Below are 18302 nucleotides of genomic sequence, written 5' to 3'. Positions count from 1 at the left end.
GGGCCTTGTTGTATGAGATCTATACCAAACGTCATCAAGGTGAAATTGCTCTTCTAGAATGAAAAGGACCCAACAAAGTTATTCATACTGGCTAAATGCCTCCCAGGATGAAAAGGTGCCCAAACCCTGCGTATGCACTAGGTAGTTGATGGTGGAAGCAATAATGGAAAATCTTCAGAGGAAGAAAAAAAGACCTCCAGTGTGGTGTCAGTCCACAGGGACACCACATTGGAACAGAGCAGATCTCAAAAGCGCAACTTGAGCTAAAATATTATTTTTTATTTATAGGCAATCCACTGTTACAGTCTTCATGTCTCATTTGTGTTTCATGTATGAGTTTCTTTCGTCATGTTGTTCAAAGCTGTCAACAAGAACAAACAAATTTAATGTTTGAGGGGAAAATCAAACAAAATTCAAACCAGATAAACTAGAGAGACCCCACAGAGACATAATCAGATGATACGAACTGCACACAGATTTGTCGAGGGTGGGATCTGAGCTTACTAGCACAAGGTGGGAATCACATAATCTAAAAGAAAGTACATTATTGGAATCAGATGTAAACACATTTAGTTTTCTGAAGCATGAACTATCAAATATGTGGAAAGTGGAAAAATAGGTTAAAAATGCTTGCATGCATTATTTCCATCCATATTTTGTATTTCTCACTTTTATGAACGTTGCATTGTTCAGTGCTCTTTGCATTTGTCCTAATTGATTTCCACTTTCACTTTGTTTTACTTATTTACTTCATTGATGCATAATAATGAAAACCTTCAATATCCAGATGTAAGATTATTTCAGTGTGATGTTAATTTATTAAACTGTTTTTATCCATTCATTTTCATTAACATCCATCCATCTTGTTCTAGGGTTTCAGATTAACAGTGATTTCGATTAGCTTTCACAGCATACCGAATGTGCAGTATATTATTGATGGACACTGTTGTGCAAACCTCACATTAGAAATGTGTGCATTTATCAGAAAACAAAATATATTTAACTTTATTAATTACTAAAAGTGCTAACATTGCTCTTTTCACCTACAATGCACACATGGTATTAACTAAGAGAAAAAACTTTGTGTGATAGATTAGTTTAAGCAGTTACATTACCGTGGTGTTGCTTTAATACCAGGGTCTCTCAAACCACACCTATTTTAGGCTCAACTACCCTTAAGACTTTTATCTTTTTAAACACAAAAAATGGTTCTCATTTAAATCAATATGCCACTAGAATCCCATAAAAGAGATTAAAGTGGAGTTGTGGGAAGGGGGGCAGCTGAGGCTTTTAATTTGGTCTGTTTTGAAGAGAAAGATATGTATCCATAGTACCAGCTCCTCAAGACATTCCAGACATTGTGGTTTGTGGGATTTTATGCCTATGAGCTCCATAAGCACAGTAAGCGTTGAGCTCCTTCAGTGCCAGCAGACTCAAGTCTTTCACTTTCCTAACTTTACCTCTTTGTTAGTGGCAGACTAACGGAGATCCTAATGGTGCCCTCCACCACCTCAGCCCATCTACTCAAGCAGATTGTTTCAGCCTGGATTAATGTCTCCTGGCCAAAGATAGCAGCGAAGGAAAACTGCAATGAAATAATCAAGCAGGTTTTATCAGAATGTTAAGCTTAGTGGAAAATCTAAAAATGTTTAAATAATATCAAGTGGAAAAAGTTTAGCTCAGCTTCTAGAATGCATACTGGTTGTTTTAGCTCCACTTTTATAAAGATACAATAGCATTATAGGTGCTTTTATATATTAAAAAATAACACTGAGCTTTTGCTAGAGGTTATTTACTCAGAGAGAAACTGAAGGCTATTAGATGTAGTAAATCTATTCACAGTGAAAGTGAACAGCAGATGTTACAAATTTTGCAATACAACTTTTCTCACCATTGTTAATTCTTTTCAAAACTGTACTCTTCTAAATTTATAGGTTTCAAAGAAATTCCAGATTTACATGGCCCCTTGGTATAATTCCTCTGCTATAGCAACTGGATGGTACCCTAGACATCAAAAGCTGCTGAGATTTTGAATGTTCCCATTTAAAGAAAAATGCAATAAAGTGGAAACCTGTCTTTTCTGTCATACAGAAAAGTACCTACAGAATAATGGTATAAATTTGGTGAACACCATTATCCAAGAAAACATACATGATCAGAATAACTTACTTGTGTTTACAAATGTAGGCTGATGTAGAGAATCACAGAAGAGAGAGAGAATTAAACTGGCAAGTTTTGGACTTTAACATTTAGTATCTTAGCCAACACGATACACTGTCTGCTTAATAAGTGAATGAATCTGTATTTATTGACATTACGATGATTTCCATCAATTCATTTTCCAATTTGTTTAACCTATACTTAAAGTCTGGGTAAGTGTGGGTGTAAGTGTGGCCCATGCAAGGGTAGATCTACCATCAGGGTGTGAGCCCAGAGACCTGTGATGGCACAGGGCCTTTTCCTTTCACCAAGACCCCCCCGTTTGAGTACCTGCAAGCCAAAATGACCCCTCTTACCCCACCCCACTCAATGAAATGATCAAATATCCGCAAGCCGAAATGGCCAACCAGGTTGTAATGAAGCAATCTAAAGAGAAAAATACAGCACTGCATTAAACAACCCAGTGTCCGCATGGTGATTTGTTAAAATTATGATCAACTCTCTGTTAAGGAGACAAGTCACCTAGCAGCCTGTGGGGTTCTTAATCCGGTCTTGGGCCTGTGATGGACCTGTACCCCAAAACTGATAACTCAAATTTCATTCCTGCTTTCCGTCACTGTTTAGTGGGATGGGCTAGATCATGTATTGGATGGATGGAATTTTTACCTACAGTAATGTGGAGTAAATAGCATCTGAAATGCTAAGCATGTTACCTTTTTTAGAACTACTATCATTATTGTCATTAATGTGATTAATAAAATATGTATTCTTCTTCTTCTAGGTTTTTACTAATTTTATGTGTTCAAATACAAATGTAACTAATTTTTGGGGCTAGTGCTGAGTGAATCAGGCAGGTTTTGATTCATATACAGTTTTATGAAACTGACACTAAAATTCATTTCACAATTGAAAAATGAAAAATTTGCCTAAAATAATTTTTTGGAGGCTTATGTGTTTTTTGAGTTGGAAAACAAGGAATACTACTCTCTAAAGCCTAATTCAAACGTGTGTGTTCCCTGTGTTTTTTCCTATTTTAAATACAAACAATCTGTTAAATTCCAGTAAAATCTATTCTATTTATGCCCCTCATTTACATCACCACAGTGAACAGTGTGTGTTTTAAAAATGTGATGGGATGCATATTTTACACACAAAGATGCACTTAAACACACCACCATTGTGCACGTTACTTGTTTTCTCTGCAGGAAACTGTCACCACACCAGAAGCTGAAGCAGAACCCCAACAAGATGTCCCAACAGCAATATCTATGTTACGGGCACAACAAGCAGGCCACATCAATAAAAATGACAAAAGTAGCAAATCCCGAATTGTATGCAAACTTCGCCTCCACCAGAGGATGACCTACGTTAACCAGATCTGGAACTGAACTCCACCAGCCCTCAATGGTGATGTAATCCAGGTCTTTAGCCGTGAAGTCTTCTATCTGTGGAATGGGTAATGGGAGCACACCGCTTTCAGTTTGTTGTCCAAGTTACATCTGAGGGGCGGGAAGAAGCTTGTCCCTTTACTGCAACCCTGACTGAACCACTTCAGTGTAGAACATGTTCCTACCAATTACTGCTCTATTCCACAGTCTGTTTTCACAGTCCACTCTATAACAGGAACCCTTTGTTTCCCAAATAGCACCACTTTCTGTGATTTATTACATTAATAAAAAAAACTATTGTGGCCATTCTCTTTTTTTTTTTTTTTTTTTTGAGTGCGCCACATCTAGCAACATCCCTTTTTCTGTTTCTGAGAAGAGGTTGAGGATATGCACTTTTCAAGCACTATGAAACTTTTACTTTCTCTTCTGATTCAGGTGCATCTTTAGGATTGCAGTCTGCAAGATTGTTATCATTATTAGCATAGTTGTGCATCTGGCTACAATGACATGATTGACAGCTCAACAAAATTAAAGCCCACAAATGACAAAAAATGAGTCCAGCGATTTTTTTTTAATTAATGACTTGCATGACAGGCAGACACATGCAGAATTAAATCAGGTAAATTATTTCCTGACAATGACAGGAATTTTGCTGAAAGCAAAACATATTTTGTTTCATGAATTGTTTGCAATGTGAAAATTTGAGTTTTGTTATAAATCCAATTTCACATATATCATGTTGCTCATCAATATTTGGAGCAGATGTGAGACTGTATTGTGCAATATAATCATCATAATAATTTTATGTAATATGTTCAGTGAAATTTAACTTCTGTAAATCCTGATTCATTTGCCTTTAAAAAAATCTGGAATCTTAATAATTGTGTACCAACCCTACTCATTTGTTAATGAAGCACTACAAATCTCAGCCAACCAAATAGCCGGATGTAATTTTTTTATAATTTAATCAGGTCATTGACTCTGTTCAATATTCTTTCACTTTGTACTGTATTTTTACCTTCAAGGTTGCTTTCATTCTGTCACACGGAGTTCTAGTCTTCACAACAAAACTAGGCAAACTTCCCTGTCTTTAGTCAGAATGTCTTATACATCCTGAAGGTGGAGCAGTGGAGTCGGCTTCTTCACTCCTCCATGATTCTCCTGAATTGAGATAGTTCTCCTTCATCATTGCGTCTCCTTTCCGGGGCATATTCTTAGTAACATGCTTAAGTTCTACTGAACCGACACTGCAGCATTTTAAGTTCTTCTTCCCTGTCACTGTGTTTTCTCTGGTGCTCCCGGCACACGTTGCAAGAGAAGGAGGGGCAAACTGTCACTGTAGGTTAAGTAAATGCCAGTTTTGTAAAGGAAATGAGCACAGTATGCTTTTTATGCTGAACTAAACATATTATTCCTTTTTAGGCAGCTGCTTTAACATTTCACAAAATACAAAAAAAGCAAAGAAGAAAAGGTCAAAAGCATGTTAACTAAATACATCTTGTTTTCCTTCTTGTATATGTTAGACCTCCTTACTGAAGTTCTTCTGTTGTATAATATGCCACTTCCCTTGATTATTATCTGTGTCATTGTCATGTCTCTCATTTCTATCACAGCCTTTAATCTTATGACTTTTATATTTGTTTATAGTTCCACTGTAGTGAATGTATTGTTATTGCTAGCAATGATCATGAAAAGGTGTAAGTATAGAGGAGCTGTTAATGTAAAACATCTGAAAATTTTATATGAAAATGTATATTATATTTCCTGCTCACATTGGCTTTAAATGGCTAATCTTTTGGATGTTTAAAAAATAGTCAGTACCAACATGCAGTTAATTTACATGAAATATCAGAACTTATAATAAAGTCATCTGGCTTTGATGGATTCAAGGAGAGATGATAAAATGACCAGGGAATATCTTTATGTATTTAAGGTCACATAGTGGTGCGGTGGTTAGTGTGGTTGTAAACATGTTCCTGGTCCAGTCACTTTCCGTCTGAAGTCTCTCTACTCTCCATCAGATACATGCATCCCATGCTAAAGATGGTATTTAGAGTAACTGATGAGATGACTCTTCTTTGGCCTTTTTAAGTGAGAGTAAGTATGTGCACGAATAGTATTTTAGACTGATTTCTTCTTTGTGCTTGTTGCTTCAAAGATAAACACAGGCTTCCTGACACCATGAAATGGAAAAAGTGGGATCAGAAGGTGGATAGGACTTTGCAATTACTATTTAATGAGTTTTGCTAGAAGAACACAATATCTGGAAGTGTTTAGGCTGACTATTAAAAGAGATTAATTCCAGATACAGTACATACTTGGTGGCATTCTTGCTGTCTTTAATAAAAAAGAAGTAAGTATATGAGAGGACATGTACATGGCCATCCAAATGACCAACGAAGCAACAATATATTCATGTAAATTTCAAGAAACACTGAAGTCAATGGTAATCCTTATGGGAAATAATGATCTATACCAGACAAGATCAGCGCAGGTGTGACATATCTTTATTTTTAAAAAAGCAAGAGCTTTATTGCACCAATATCTTTGCATACCAAGGAAGCATTTTCTCAGTATTCCTGTTACTGCTAGTAATGATTTTTGTTACCTGATTGTGTGATTTTGTTGAGAAAGATAGGTCTTACTTGAATTCTAACCTTGCCCTACAAATGAGTGAACTGTTTATTTTCAACAGCTTAGGCTTCAGGTAAATATACCTCCCACTGTCTTTAGAATCAACTCCAGCAAGTGCAAAGTGTTACATACCTATGAACCTTTAGGAATTGTAGTAGTAGTAGTATTATCACAAGTACAGAGTACAGTAAAATGCTTTCTCGCATGTTTAAACAAGCATGTAACCTGTTGCCACTCTCCATGATACTGATAGTGTATAACCAATCACGTACTGTATTTTTTATTTAACAGCTATAGAGATGCATACAATACATAGTATCAACACAGATGAAACAATTAATAGCCAACATGAACATTGATACACCATCTTCAGATGGCTTAAGGCTTAAATGAATGCTACATAGTATGCATGTCAATACCTGAGGCTTCAGAGGTGTAGTTGCAGATAAAAGAAATCATCCTAAACCATGCTTTAGAAAAATCTTTAAAATCAGTTTGCAAAATTATTGCATGGCTGATACATACAATAAATGATGGATACATGTGACCTATCTATAAACAAATCAAAATATTGTCTGGTGTTCCTTGACCATCTTTTTAGTATTTTTAACTAAGCAAGAATGGTATTTACTTGAATTCAAATGATGACACACAAAGTGGCTAGGAACTATCCAAGGAACAATGATTCCCATTGAACTTAAATGTACGGAGATAAGCACGATCTTGAATACTAATACAAGAATGGCAAAGATGATGGAAATTGATCACTGTATAGAGAATAGATAATGCCAATAATAAACAAAGAAGTACATTACATAGCAGACTGTCAATATTCACAGTCACTTTTGTGTCTTCTGCTTGCCAAGATACAAGCTCGATGTATTCTGAAAGTTTATTGCATGGTGCCAGGGGTCAGCAAAAAGTGCAATGGCTTCAGCCTAGCCATTATAATATGTTTGACTTCCAGGTGTCTTTTAAAGGAACAAAATAAAATAGGGTTGAAATCATCATCCCTAAACATTAATGGAAACTAGCCTAGAACAGCCTCTGCTGCTTCATGTTCAAGTTATCTGTTATACAACAGTCTGAATTCATGCATATTTTATGTTTTATGGTTGTTTTTGTTAATTTTGAACTATTACTTTTCACATTTTTATGTAGCTTATGTTATGTATTAAATTTTGAAGTGTTTCTCCAAATGTTCTAATGTTCCCTGTGCTTTGTGGGTGGAGCGTTGGGAGGCTGGTCCACCCTGATGTCACTACTCCTAAGCCCTCCCTCTGGGTAGAAGAATAGAGCTCAAGCAGTATTTCCATTTGGCATTTGTTGTGTGAGTATTATCATTACCTTGCCTGTTTCTTGATATTTTTCATTCTCTGTTTGGATTGTGATATTTGGATTAGTGGATTTAGATTTGCTTGCACTTGGATTGCCATTTAGGCAACCCTTTTTTGATTTTTGAGCATTCTCATTGTTATTCCTTTTTCAGAAATTTATTCCTTTTTCAGAAATAAATGTCCTTTTTTCATTTGTTGCCTTTTTGATCACACGCTGGAGTTTTGTCTCAGCTTCTCCCTCTTGTAAGTTATTTAGTACATTAAGTAATTTTTGAACTTTGTTAAACAGTTTCCCATTTTAGGGTCTAGCCAGGCTGAGGCCTACTGTTGTTGTTTGGACTGAGTGAGCCTCTTCTGGGCTGGCCAGTGAAGGTTCTGACATTCTCTTCTGGTCCGTGTTGGAGGCCTCTACTAATCCTTGCCCTGTTTAAGACTCAATTTCATGAGATTTCTTGTACTGTCACTGTCAGGATTTGGTTTTGATGCCAGCTCATTTGAATAGTAAATGGTACTTGTACTTGAATTGGGGGCTTTTGAGGTAAAGAATTCTGCTCCTGTTAATACTTGGTAGAAATTCCTAATGGTGTAGGTACTGTTTTTTTATGCATTTTAGGTCCTTGATTACTGCCATTTTGAGCACCCATTAGATCCGCAATAGATTTCAAGTTTCTAGGGGCATGGCCTTGGTGGTCATGATTTGTTTGTCATCAGAGTGATGGGATAAACAACTGACTGGGGTTGTCTTCCTTATCTGATATGTGGAAGTCAAAACACTTTTAACATTTTTTGCTAAAAATCTTCTTGCAAGTTTCATTTGGTTCTGAGCTCTTTGCTTGTATTGACCATTTCTTCCATCTTTACACACATCTCCTTCTGCTTTAAAGTTTACCTGCCAGCTCACTTTAAATGCAGAATGTTGTGATTACAGGCCAAAATGCTTAAAAAGACCTAAACCATTACAAACAAAAGTCCTAGGCCCTTAAATCCACACAAAGCTGTGGCCTACACATAACAAACTATTCCTTGTATTGTCTGTAGTGATGGCAGAGAAAAACTTTTTAATATAATGTTTTCCAGGACAACAGAGAACAAAACATCCCTGATACAAGGAGCTTCTATGGGGGCCCCATTGAACAACACTAAACAGACATCCACAATTTTGGCAAGCCTTTAAACAAAAGAATAGAAAACAGCAATGCAAAAAACACAACATAAAAATCAGTGGTTTAATAATCAAATAATTAAGCAATACCGTACTTGAAAAACAATGTGTGAAAGCTCATCAGCCAGCTTAAATGCAACATGACACTTTTTCATAATGGTAGGTTGGTGTGAATGTTTTTTTCTGCGTCCTGTCCATTCTTACAGTTTTAGATAAGGATATATTCTTAGTAGTTTGTTGGTAGTTTTTCCAACAATATGTTTCACTTCTTGGGATGTTGGAGCTGTGTGCAACTACAAAGCCCAGGGAACTAGTTGAGGACCTTCTGCAATTCAGGGCTTGTGCTCCTTTTTCCTCTGGAACTCCCAAGGATGCCAAGTGATCAAAGAACTCCTGGGAAGGTCACAGAAAGGCAGAGTGACAAACGCCCACCCACTAAGGTTCAAAGGCATGGCAAGGTTCCACATCTTGCTGTCTCATGATTACTGAACAGAAGATAATAGGCTCTTTTGGAAAATGTAAGCCAGTTCCAGCTACAGCCAGAAGAGGATGTCCACAATATGGATAATATGTATGGAGTGCACACAAGTATAGGCTCATAATGAAAAAGAGAAACTGTCCAAGGAACATCTTTAGAGCTCTACTACTCTACTACTATTAATATTTAACTTGTTTTTTGTAAAAAGATGGAATGGCTAAGAATGCATGCCCCTCAAAGGTCATATAACAACTAGGGGCTCCGCCCCCCTGCTCGCTTCGCTCGCCAACCCCTGGTGTTGTGAATTTACAAAGAGCGTGATGTATGAATGAGATATAGCATAGTGTGAAGGTGTAGATGACGCATATAGGAAGCAAATAAAGTTGTCCATGTTCAAAAACGGGCTCAGAGAGGTAGATGCTAACTTTGTCTATGGTTTGTCCTTGTGATTTGTTGATGGTCATGGTCAAGGCAGGTCTAATGGGGAACTGTCGCCGTTTAAGTGTAAAAGGTAATTCCAGGTCAGAAGTTGTAAGGTAATTGTAGGAATTAGAACAGTATTGTTAGCATGTGATTCTGTAAGAAGTTTTGCTTTAATAACATTGTGTGGCATGGTGTTGACGACTAAACGTGTACCATTGCATAAACCCTGTTTAGTGTTAAGGTTTCTTAATAGCATGATTATTGTTCCATTTTTAAGGCTAAGATTGTGTTGTGGTAATCCGGCTGGGTTAATAGTGTTCAAATATTCTAAGGGGAAATTAAGATGTTCATTGTCGTCATCAGAGTCAAGTCTGTCAGAGCTTAGAAAGAGCTGTGCAACTCCAGGAAGTAATGAAATGACCTGGTTACTAATGTGATCAACATTAATATTTTTTGGACATAATATAGTTCGTTGTGTTAAAAGGGTTATTTGGTGTAATGAGATTGTTGTTCCAAATATCTCTGTAACTCTTTTGAAAGCAATGCCAATTGTCTGCGTATTTTAAGGTGGATTGAAGAATAGCCGGGCGCATGGCATGTGGAACAATAGCTAAGCACTGTGTAAAATCTCCTCCTAATAAAACTACCTTTCTTCCAAAGGGAATATTATTATTCATCAACGTTTGTAGAAGTTTATGAATGGTGTTGAGTAAGTGACTGGATGCCATTAGATGCAAAAGCAAATGAACTATTGTAGGATGTAATGCAGTTCATAAAGTTTTTACTTTCAGGTACTTCGTCAGTTAGAAGCTTCTGTAGATATTCAGGATATGAATGTAAAGGAGGCAGTCTAATTTGACCCTTTTGACAATAACGTGTAAATTCATTACTTGTATTGCTAGTTGTTTCTTCAGGGAAGTTAAGTGAATGACAATGATTGCAAATGACATTCATTAATCCCAATGAATTTTCATGAATAGTGGACTCATTATTGAACGCGTTGTCAGCTAACTGGCGCAATCGTTTAGCAGGTGTCTGTCGTTGATGTCCTTGACGTGTATGTTTTGTCTGTGCCGTTTGAGAGGCGCGTTGTTGTATGTGCAGGAATTAGGACGTGCTATTCTGGAGCCGTAATCGATTTGCCTGTGCTGTGTGAGAAGCCCGTTGCAGTTTACGGCGGTCATTGTTTGTATTGATCCTTGCCCGTTTTTGTATGTCGGTTAGTCGTCCGACATGTATTGTTTTTTTTCATGCGGGTTCGTTTTTTTGGTCCCGTCACTCGAGCCGTATCGTTTTGTACCCGTGAGCGTGAATTCATGACTTGTTTGTTCTTCAGCGTTAGAAATATGGATAAGTAATAAGGAGGATCGTACTCTCTGTTAATATGGAGCCTTTTCTGTGGTTGAACGGTTAATAGTGTATCAGTGTAATGAGATCGACCTATGCTGCATAATTTGAATGTGTTCAGATGATGTATATTTAATACGAACGGTTCGTTCAGTAATGGGGCTTTGTGTCTGATTTCTTATTTATTTTAGTGTGTTCGTGGGTCCGAGCTGTGCCACTCCAGGAAGTAATGAAATGACCTGGTTATTAATGTGATCAACATTAATATTTTTTGGACAGAATATAGTTCGTTGTGTTAAAATGGGTATTTGGTGTAATGAGATTGTTGTTCGAAATATCTCCGTAACTCTTTTGAAAGCAATGCCAATTGTCTGCGTATTTTAAGGTGGACTGAAGAATAGCCGAGCGCATGACATGTGAAACAATAGCTAAGCACTGTGTAAAATCTCCTCCTAATAAAAGTACCTTTCCTCCAAAGGGAATATTATTAATCATCAACGTTTGTAGAAGTTTATCAATGGTGTTGAGTAAGTGAGTGGATGCCATTAGATGCAAAAGCAAATGAACTATTGTAGGATGTAATGCAGTTCATAAAGTTTTTACTTTCAGGTACTTCGTCAGTTAGAAGCTTCTGTAGATATGCAGGATATGAATGTAAAGGAGGCAGTCAAATGTGACCCTTTTGACAATAACGTGTAAATTCATTACTTGTATTGCCAGTTGTTTCTTCAGGGAAGTTAAGTGAATGACAATGATTGCAAATGACATTCATTAATCCCAATGAATTTTCATGAATAGTGGACTCATTATTGAACGCGTTGTCAGCTAACTGGAGCAAACGTTTAGCAGGTGTCTGTCGTTGATGTCCTTCACGTGAATGTTTTGTCTGTGCCGTTTGAGTGGCGCGTCGTTGTATGTGCAGGAATTGGGACGTGCTATTCTGGAGCCGTAATCGATTTGCCTGTGCTGTGTGAGAAGCCCGTTGCAGTTTACGGCGGTCATTGTTTGTATTGAGCCTTGCCCGTTTTTGTATGTCGGTTAGTCGACCGACATGTATTGTTTTTTTTCATGTGGGTTCGTGTGTTTGGTCCCGTCACTCGAGCCGTATCGTTTTGTACCCGTGAGCGTGAATTCATGACTTGTTTGTTCTTCAGCGTTATAAATATGGATAAGTAATAAGGAGGATCGCACTCACTGTTCGGTTAATAGTGCTTCAGTGTAATGAGATCGACCTATGCTGCATAATTTGAATGTGTTCAGATGACGTATATTTAATACGGACGGTTCGTTTAGTAATGGTGCTTTGTGTCTTATTTCTTATTTATGTTAGTGTGTTCGTGGGTCCGAATCCTGCTTTTTGTGTATGTTTCGTGTGCTATGTCCGTAGTCTGTTCCGTTTTGTGTCCAATGGGTTTGTGTGGCGCTCGCGTCCGACTTCATTTTTTTTTTTTTTGTGCTAGGGGGTGTTGCCTCATTTGTGTGTCGTGGGTCTCAATTCTCTTCTTTGTGTGTGTTCCGTTTCGCGTCTGACTCCTTTTTTCTGTGTGCTATGGGCGCCTCATTTCTTATTTTACGTTGCTTTGCATCCGGTTTCCGTTGCTTGGAAGGGGGGGGGGTTTGTGGGGGCGCTTGCGTAGTACGTCTTTTGCGGCTATGGCCCATGGCCGGATGTCCCTGCGTCCATCCGGTTTACCATTCTCGGTTAGTAATATGGATTGATGTAATTTCTTCTCTCTTGCCTTATTTTCTTGTATTTAGAAAATCATCTTTTATGCCTTATGTTTAGGGTGGCATGATAGAGCAGTGATTAGACTTCCCACAAGCCTCATCTGCTAAGTCTGAATCCCACTTTCAGTTTTCACCCATGCATGAGTAGGCCATGTGATGGACTGCTATCTTATCCAGAGCTGTTTCCTGCCTTTTGCTCAATGACATATGGATAGGCTCTGGTCCTCCACAACGTGAACTGTTTTGAAAATGTTATGTTTTATATTTGTACATTTCTTTTGGATACATACTGTATTCACCATCTGGGATCATGAAGTCTTACATAACCCAGCCATCAATCTGGTGTGCTACATTGGAACAAACCTTTGCCAGGGCTCTTGTTCCTTTTCCCACAGTGCACTCCTTGAGTCCACTTGTAGCATCTTTTCCTACCACAATTCTGTATTAATGCGGTACTTTTTGCATTCTGAAACAGAAAAACAAAGTTTCTTCTCTTATGGGTTATACTATGCCCTCCATTTTAGGTTCAGAGCCCATTTTAATTGACTATAAGGACATAAATAAATTCGAGACAGCCATTAAACATGCTAACAAGCATACCAGAAATAATGTGGGACATCATGTTCTTATTTACTGCTTCTCTTTAATACAATAAATGTTTCACAGGCGTAAGCATTACATTACCAGTGAAATTCTTTGGTTTGCCACTTCTTTTAATCATATTGCACTGGAGTATAACAAAACAACTGTCTCTCAATCAGCAAGTTCCCCAAGCCTTCTAAGAATAATTTTCAAAGTCCTGTTTTGCAATTAAAAAGAATTTTCATGGACATTTTAGGTTGATTTGAAATAAACACCACATTTTCTCGTTAGATTTTAAGAATGGCAGTGCTTAGACATCAGATTATAAGAAAGTTGTGAGCAGAGAAATTAATTTAGCTCATTATTATTTTTATTTTTCAAAATACCTCAGATATTTTTATGCTCAGTCTCTCACAACCAGGAGATCTAGGTTCAAATTCCAGTCCCAATCCCCCCCATCACACACCCTCTGTGACGTCGCAAAAGGCTCTGTCAATGCACAGCAGTTCTATTTGTCTACTAAAATGTTAAAGGTCTGAATTTAAGATTAAACTGCTCCACAATGACTGGCAAATGCCTGTTGCAGTACAAGTGAGATTGTGTGCATTAATGAACCATGTTGTGGATGGGTGTCCTGCCCAGGGTTATTTCCTGCCTTACTCTCAGTGCTGCTGGGATAGACTTCAGCCTCCTGTACTCATGAACTGCATTACACTGCTGTGACAATTTTATTTTATGTCTTTCTTGTAGCATCTTTACTAATTGCAATTACCTGCCATGCAAATTCCCCTATAATGCTAGCCATTTCCCTCACCACTCTTCCCAACTTATGAAAAACAACTAAACTCACGCTGACCTCTTTCTCTATCTGCCATAGTAAATGTACAGAAACTGAAAAGACAAAGTATAAATAAAAGAGCCCAGACACTCAAAGTGGATGTTAAAACACCATTATCTATACATTCAGACTTACCGACACAGGAAAGGACGTCAAAAAATAGATCTGCTTTTTATCATTTTCCAAAGGATGTTATGAAAGAGTTGCAGAGTACATGTCAGTCTAGAGGTTACAGGGCAAGCAGTTTGTTCTTTTCAGTAATGTTTACGCATATAACTTTAAGCTATACTTCATTATCCAGCAGCTAATGCCATATAGATCTTTTGTAGGCTTAATTAACATGGCACACAATGTACTTAGTGCTTAAATTAGAAATTGGAAACCAGCTAACAGCAAGTGAGATGAGTAAATACAAAATAACAGTCAAATTGTTTTTAACCCAATGGTTATATTTCTGATTGAAGCAATACCATGTGATGTTATGTAGGATTGCAAATTGACCCCCATCCCGACCAGAAAATCTTTCCAAAGCCTTGAAGAACACTCATACACAAACTATTCCCTCCTATCCTAGCACTTCATTATTCAGTACCCGTTGTGACAACTGTGAGACAATCTGTGCTGTAAGAAAATCACTCAGATGGATTGCCGGTGATTCAAGGAGTCAGGCCTTATGCATTGATGTCACCGAAGACACCTCACTTGTTTGCTGTGCTTAGGCTTTTTCAGGGACACTGATGACAGCTGAGGGGTTTCTGTCAAAGTGAATACACTGAAAGGTCCTCACTGCACTAAAACATGCCTTCATATGTAATTTCATAACAGAAAGAAAAAGTCACTGGCAACACTGGCAGCAAAAGAAAAAGTAAAAAAGTGAAAACATAGCTGTCACTTTTCAAAGCCTAGAGCCGTAAAGCATCATCAGATCGGGATGTTATGGACTTGCAGGCATAGCTGTAGATTTACTATGCTTTTAAAAAGTGACATTGCACTGAATTCACATACTGTGGAAGTACTGGAAGTATGATTAGGATTTCGACTATGCCAGATCATAAGTATGTTGGATTTATCTGCAAAAAATAAGCAAACTCCTCCAGACTTACTGCTCTGACATCCTCTATATAAAAGTCAGACAGTTTGGATCTGAGTGAAGTCAGCTGTTTTAGTTTTTAAATTCCTATGATATTGCATAGCTTACTTCTTATGTTTTTATTTAATAAAAAAATCTAAATAATCACTTAGCAAGCACTGAAAAAAAACAAAATATGGATTAGTAGGGCACAATACAAAACACTGCTGCTGCTTCAAAGCTCCAGGGAGCAGGCTTCAGTGTGAAGTTTGCACCCTCTCCCGGTGCCTGTGTGCTTTAATCTCCTGTTGTCTTGTTTTATTGAACCTTCTCTGGTTTCTCACCTCTGCCAAACATGTGCATGATAGGTTAACTGGCAAGTTCAAATTGTCCCCGTGTATGGAGATATGAGAGTGCCCTTTGATGGCCTGACATCCCAGCCAGGGCTGGCTCCTGACTTGAAAACCATCTAACGATTTGTTAAGACACTGTTTTGGAAAAAGCGAGTAGAGAAAATAATCTTGTAGACATGTATTTTCCCAAGGTCTGTGGACCTCCAGATGTTTATTTTCTCCAGAATCTGTATAAATTGGAGGCTTGTTTTCCCTGCCAACTGGCCCTGGATTTAGTATATTGTAATTTAATAATTTAATTTACACACGTAACATCATACTGAAAGTTAAGATCTTGAAAACTAAAAAAAAAAAAAAACTTCAAGTTTACATATTACAATGAGCTGCAGACTAATGCTGAAATTTCATCTTTTGTTGACACAAATGCTGAAATCAAGACAAATCATGTCAGACCTTTTTTCACCTCAAATAAGATCTTGTAACAAACAATATTCAGTTCAAGTTCAGGTTAGTCATGCATACACAGTACTATGAGGTTTTTTTTCTTGCTCGCCTCCCTCAGATGCCTAAAACACATAATGGATATGTGAGATAAAAGAAAAAAACATCAGACAAGGTTTCCTCCAGATGCTCCAGTATCCTCCCATAATCCAAACACATGAAGGTTAGGTGGATTGGCGAAACTAAATTGGCTTTAGTGTGTGGTTGGGCTGTGTGTGTGTGTGCATGTGTGCATGTGTGCCTGTGTGCGTGTGTGTGTGTGAGTTTGCCCTGCAATGACTGGTGGCCTATCCAGAGTTTGTTCTTGCCTTGCTCCCTGTGCTGACTTGGATAGCCTTTGGAACCCGCTGTGACTGTGTGTTCAGGACAAAACAAGTTAGAAAATGACTGACTGACAACAGACATAAGCAACACACATGAGGTGTGCTGAGCACTGGTCATTAAGAGCTGCTATTAAGCAACTGAACAGAATCAGAGTGTCTAGTGGTGTTAGTGGTACTGGTGATTCACTGTTTACCAGAACTGAGGAAGGTGAAAAGTGCATGAGGGCTAAGGTCTCTATTCTATGGAAGAGCCAAGGTTTCATCATTGGTTCCTTTTAGATATATATTTGGAATATGTAGAGGGTCCAGTATGTATTTGCGTCTGTATTTGTTGAGGCAGAAAGATTGTTTGTATTTGCATTTGTTTTTGTATTCAAATAAAAGTCGAAATAGGCTTAACAATCCTTTTTGTTTTTGTTTTCAATTACACTTCTAATTTCAGAATATTAAAGTGTTATCATAAGTGTTTTTCAGTAAACTATTTTAATAATTATGAACACCTACAAGTAATATTGGTTTATGGTTTTCATAAACCCATTAATCAATCTGTATAACCACAAGAACCATCAAAAAGAAAGTCATTTTAAAACTAATCCACACTCAATTCTGAGGCAACCTAGAGGGGACACAGATAGAATAAAAAAATGATAAATTGTGGGAACCATTTGCAATTTGTGCCAATGTTTTAATTAAAATCATTCCTGCACTTTATGCAAGTCGTGTGCACTTTGTGTACATCTAATGATAGCCATGCAGTCTTCCGGTATCTTGCAAATGACCAGAAATAAAGTGAATAACTTCTTCAATGTTGGTATAGCGTCATCACTAGAGCTCCTTAGATCTGCCATTTGCTCAGATAGATGCCTCATAAGGAAACATCAAGGCTGTCATTACCAGTGACATTCACGGCCCTTTTGGTGGGCAGGTTAAGAAGGGGCATGGTACAAGATAGGATTTGTTACATTTTAATGTAGTGTCCACTTTTATTTCTGTGATTTTAATTTAACTCTGGGGTCATTATAATATTTACAAACTTGGCAAAACATGTTTGTCTGCGCATGCTGATTATGTTAGATTATCAGAAAAGACGCAATACTCTAGTGCACATGCCCTTTTTTTTTTACTAATATAACACATTTCTAACAAGATAAGAGAGCAAATGAAAGAATTCCCCTCTAGTTATATGGACCTTATTAGTAGGAGTTCACATTATAGCATATTAAATGAAAGATTGTTTTTTTTTCCTCCATAAGTGTCTATTGTGGTTTAAATATACAGGGACTACTAGAACTACTGTGCCTGGTACCATATATCACTATTATATTTTTCAGAAAGAAAATATTATAGTATGATTCAGAACAATAAGTACAATGTAACTTATTTTATATATTAAGATCTCTCAGTAACACAAACAAAAGAAAAATAATACTCATTTTATTTCTAGTGTTCTCATCTTTGGGTTTTATAGCAAAAACTTTTATTTTACGTCTGGCTCCTGTCTACATACTTGGAGAATATAAACGAAAAAAAAACAAATTTAAAAGTAAAGACAACACATTGACTCTTTCAGAGAGGACCCTTTCAATAAACCCATCCAGAAAAGTATCCCTCAATAAATGGTTTCTCCCTAATGTACAATTTAGGAAAGCTAATACTGCCCCATAAATCTGATGTCAGTTGGGAGTCCTTGATCAACGGCACGTTATTTGCTCATTATTGTATGAGCTGGCATTGCTGCACCATAGTGCTATTAAGTGTGCTGATAACTAAACAGAATTCTTACACTTGTTGTTTAAAGATGCTTCTCAATAACAGTTCTTTTTTGACTGCTAAAACAAAAATAAAAAATCAACCTACCTACGGCATTTCACTTAAAATTAAGTTTCCCATATAACTCAAGCTAGCGAGTCCCTTCCAGTGTTCATGTGTATGAGCGACATCGCTCCTCAACATTAAAAGCTGTCATTGTCGCGCAGACT

Source organism: Erpetoichthys calabaricus, chromosome 5, assembly GCF_900747795.2.
Source record: "Erpetoichthys calabaricus chromosome 5, fErpCal1.3, whole genome shotgun sequence".
NCBI lineage: Eukaryota > Metazoa > Chordata > Cladistia > Polypteriformes > Polypteridae > Erpetoichthys > Erpetoichthys calabaricus.
The sequence above is the reverse complement of the archived record's forward strand: the minus strand, read 5'-3'. Positions refer to the sequence as shown.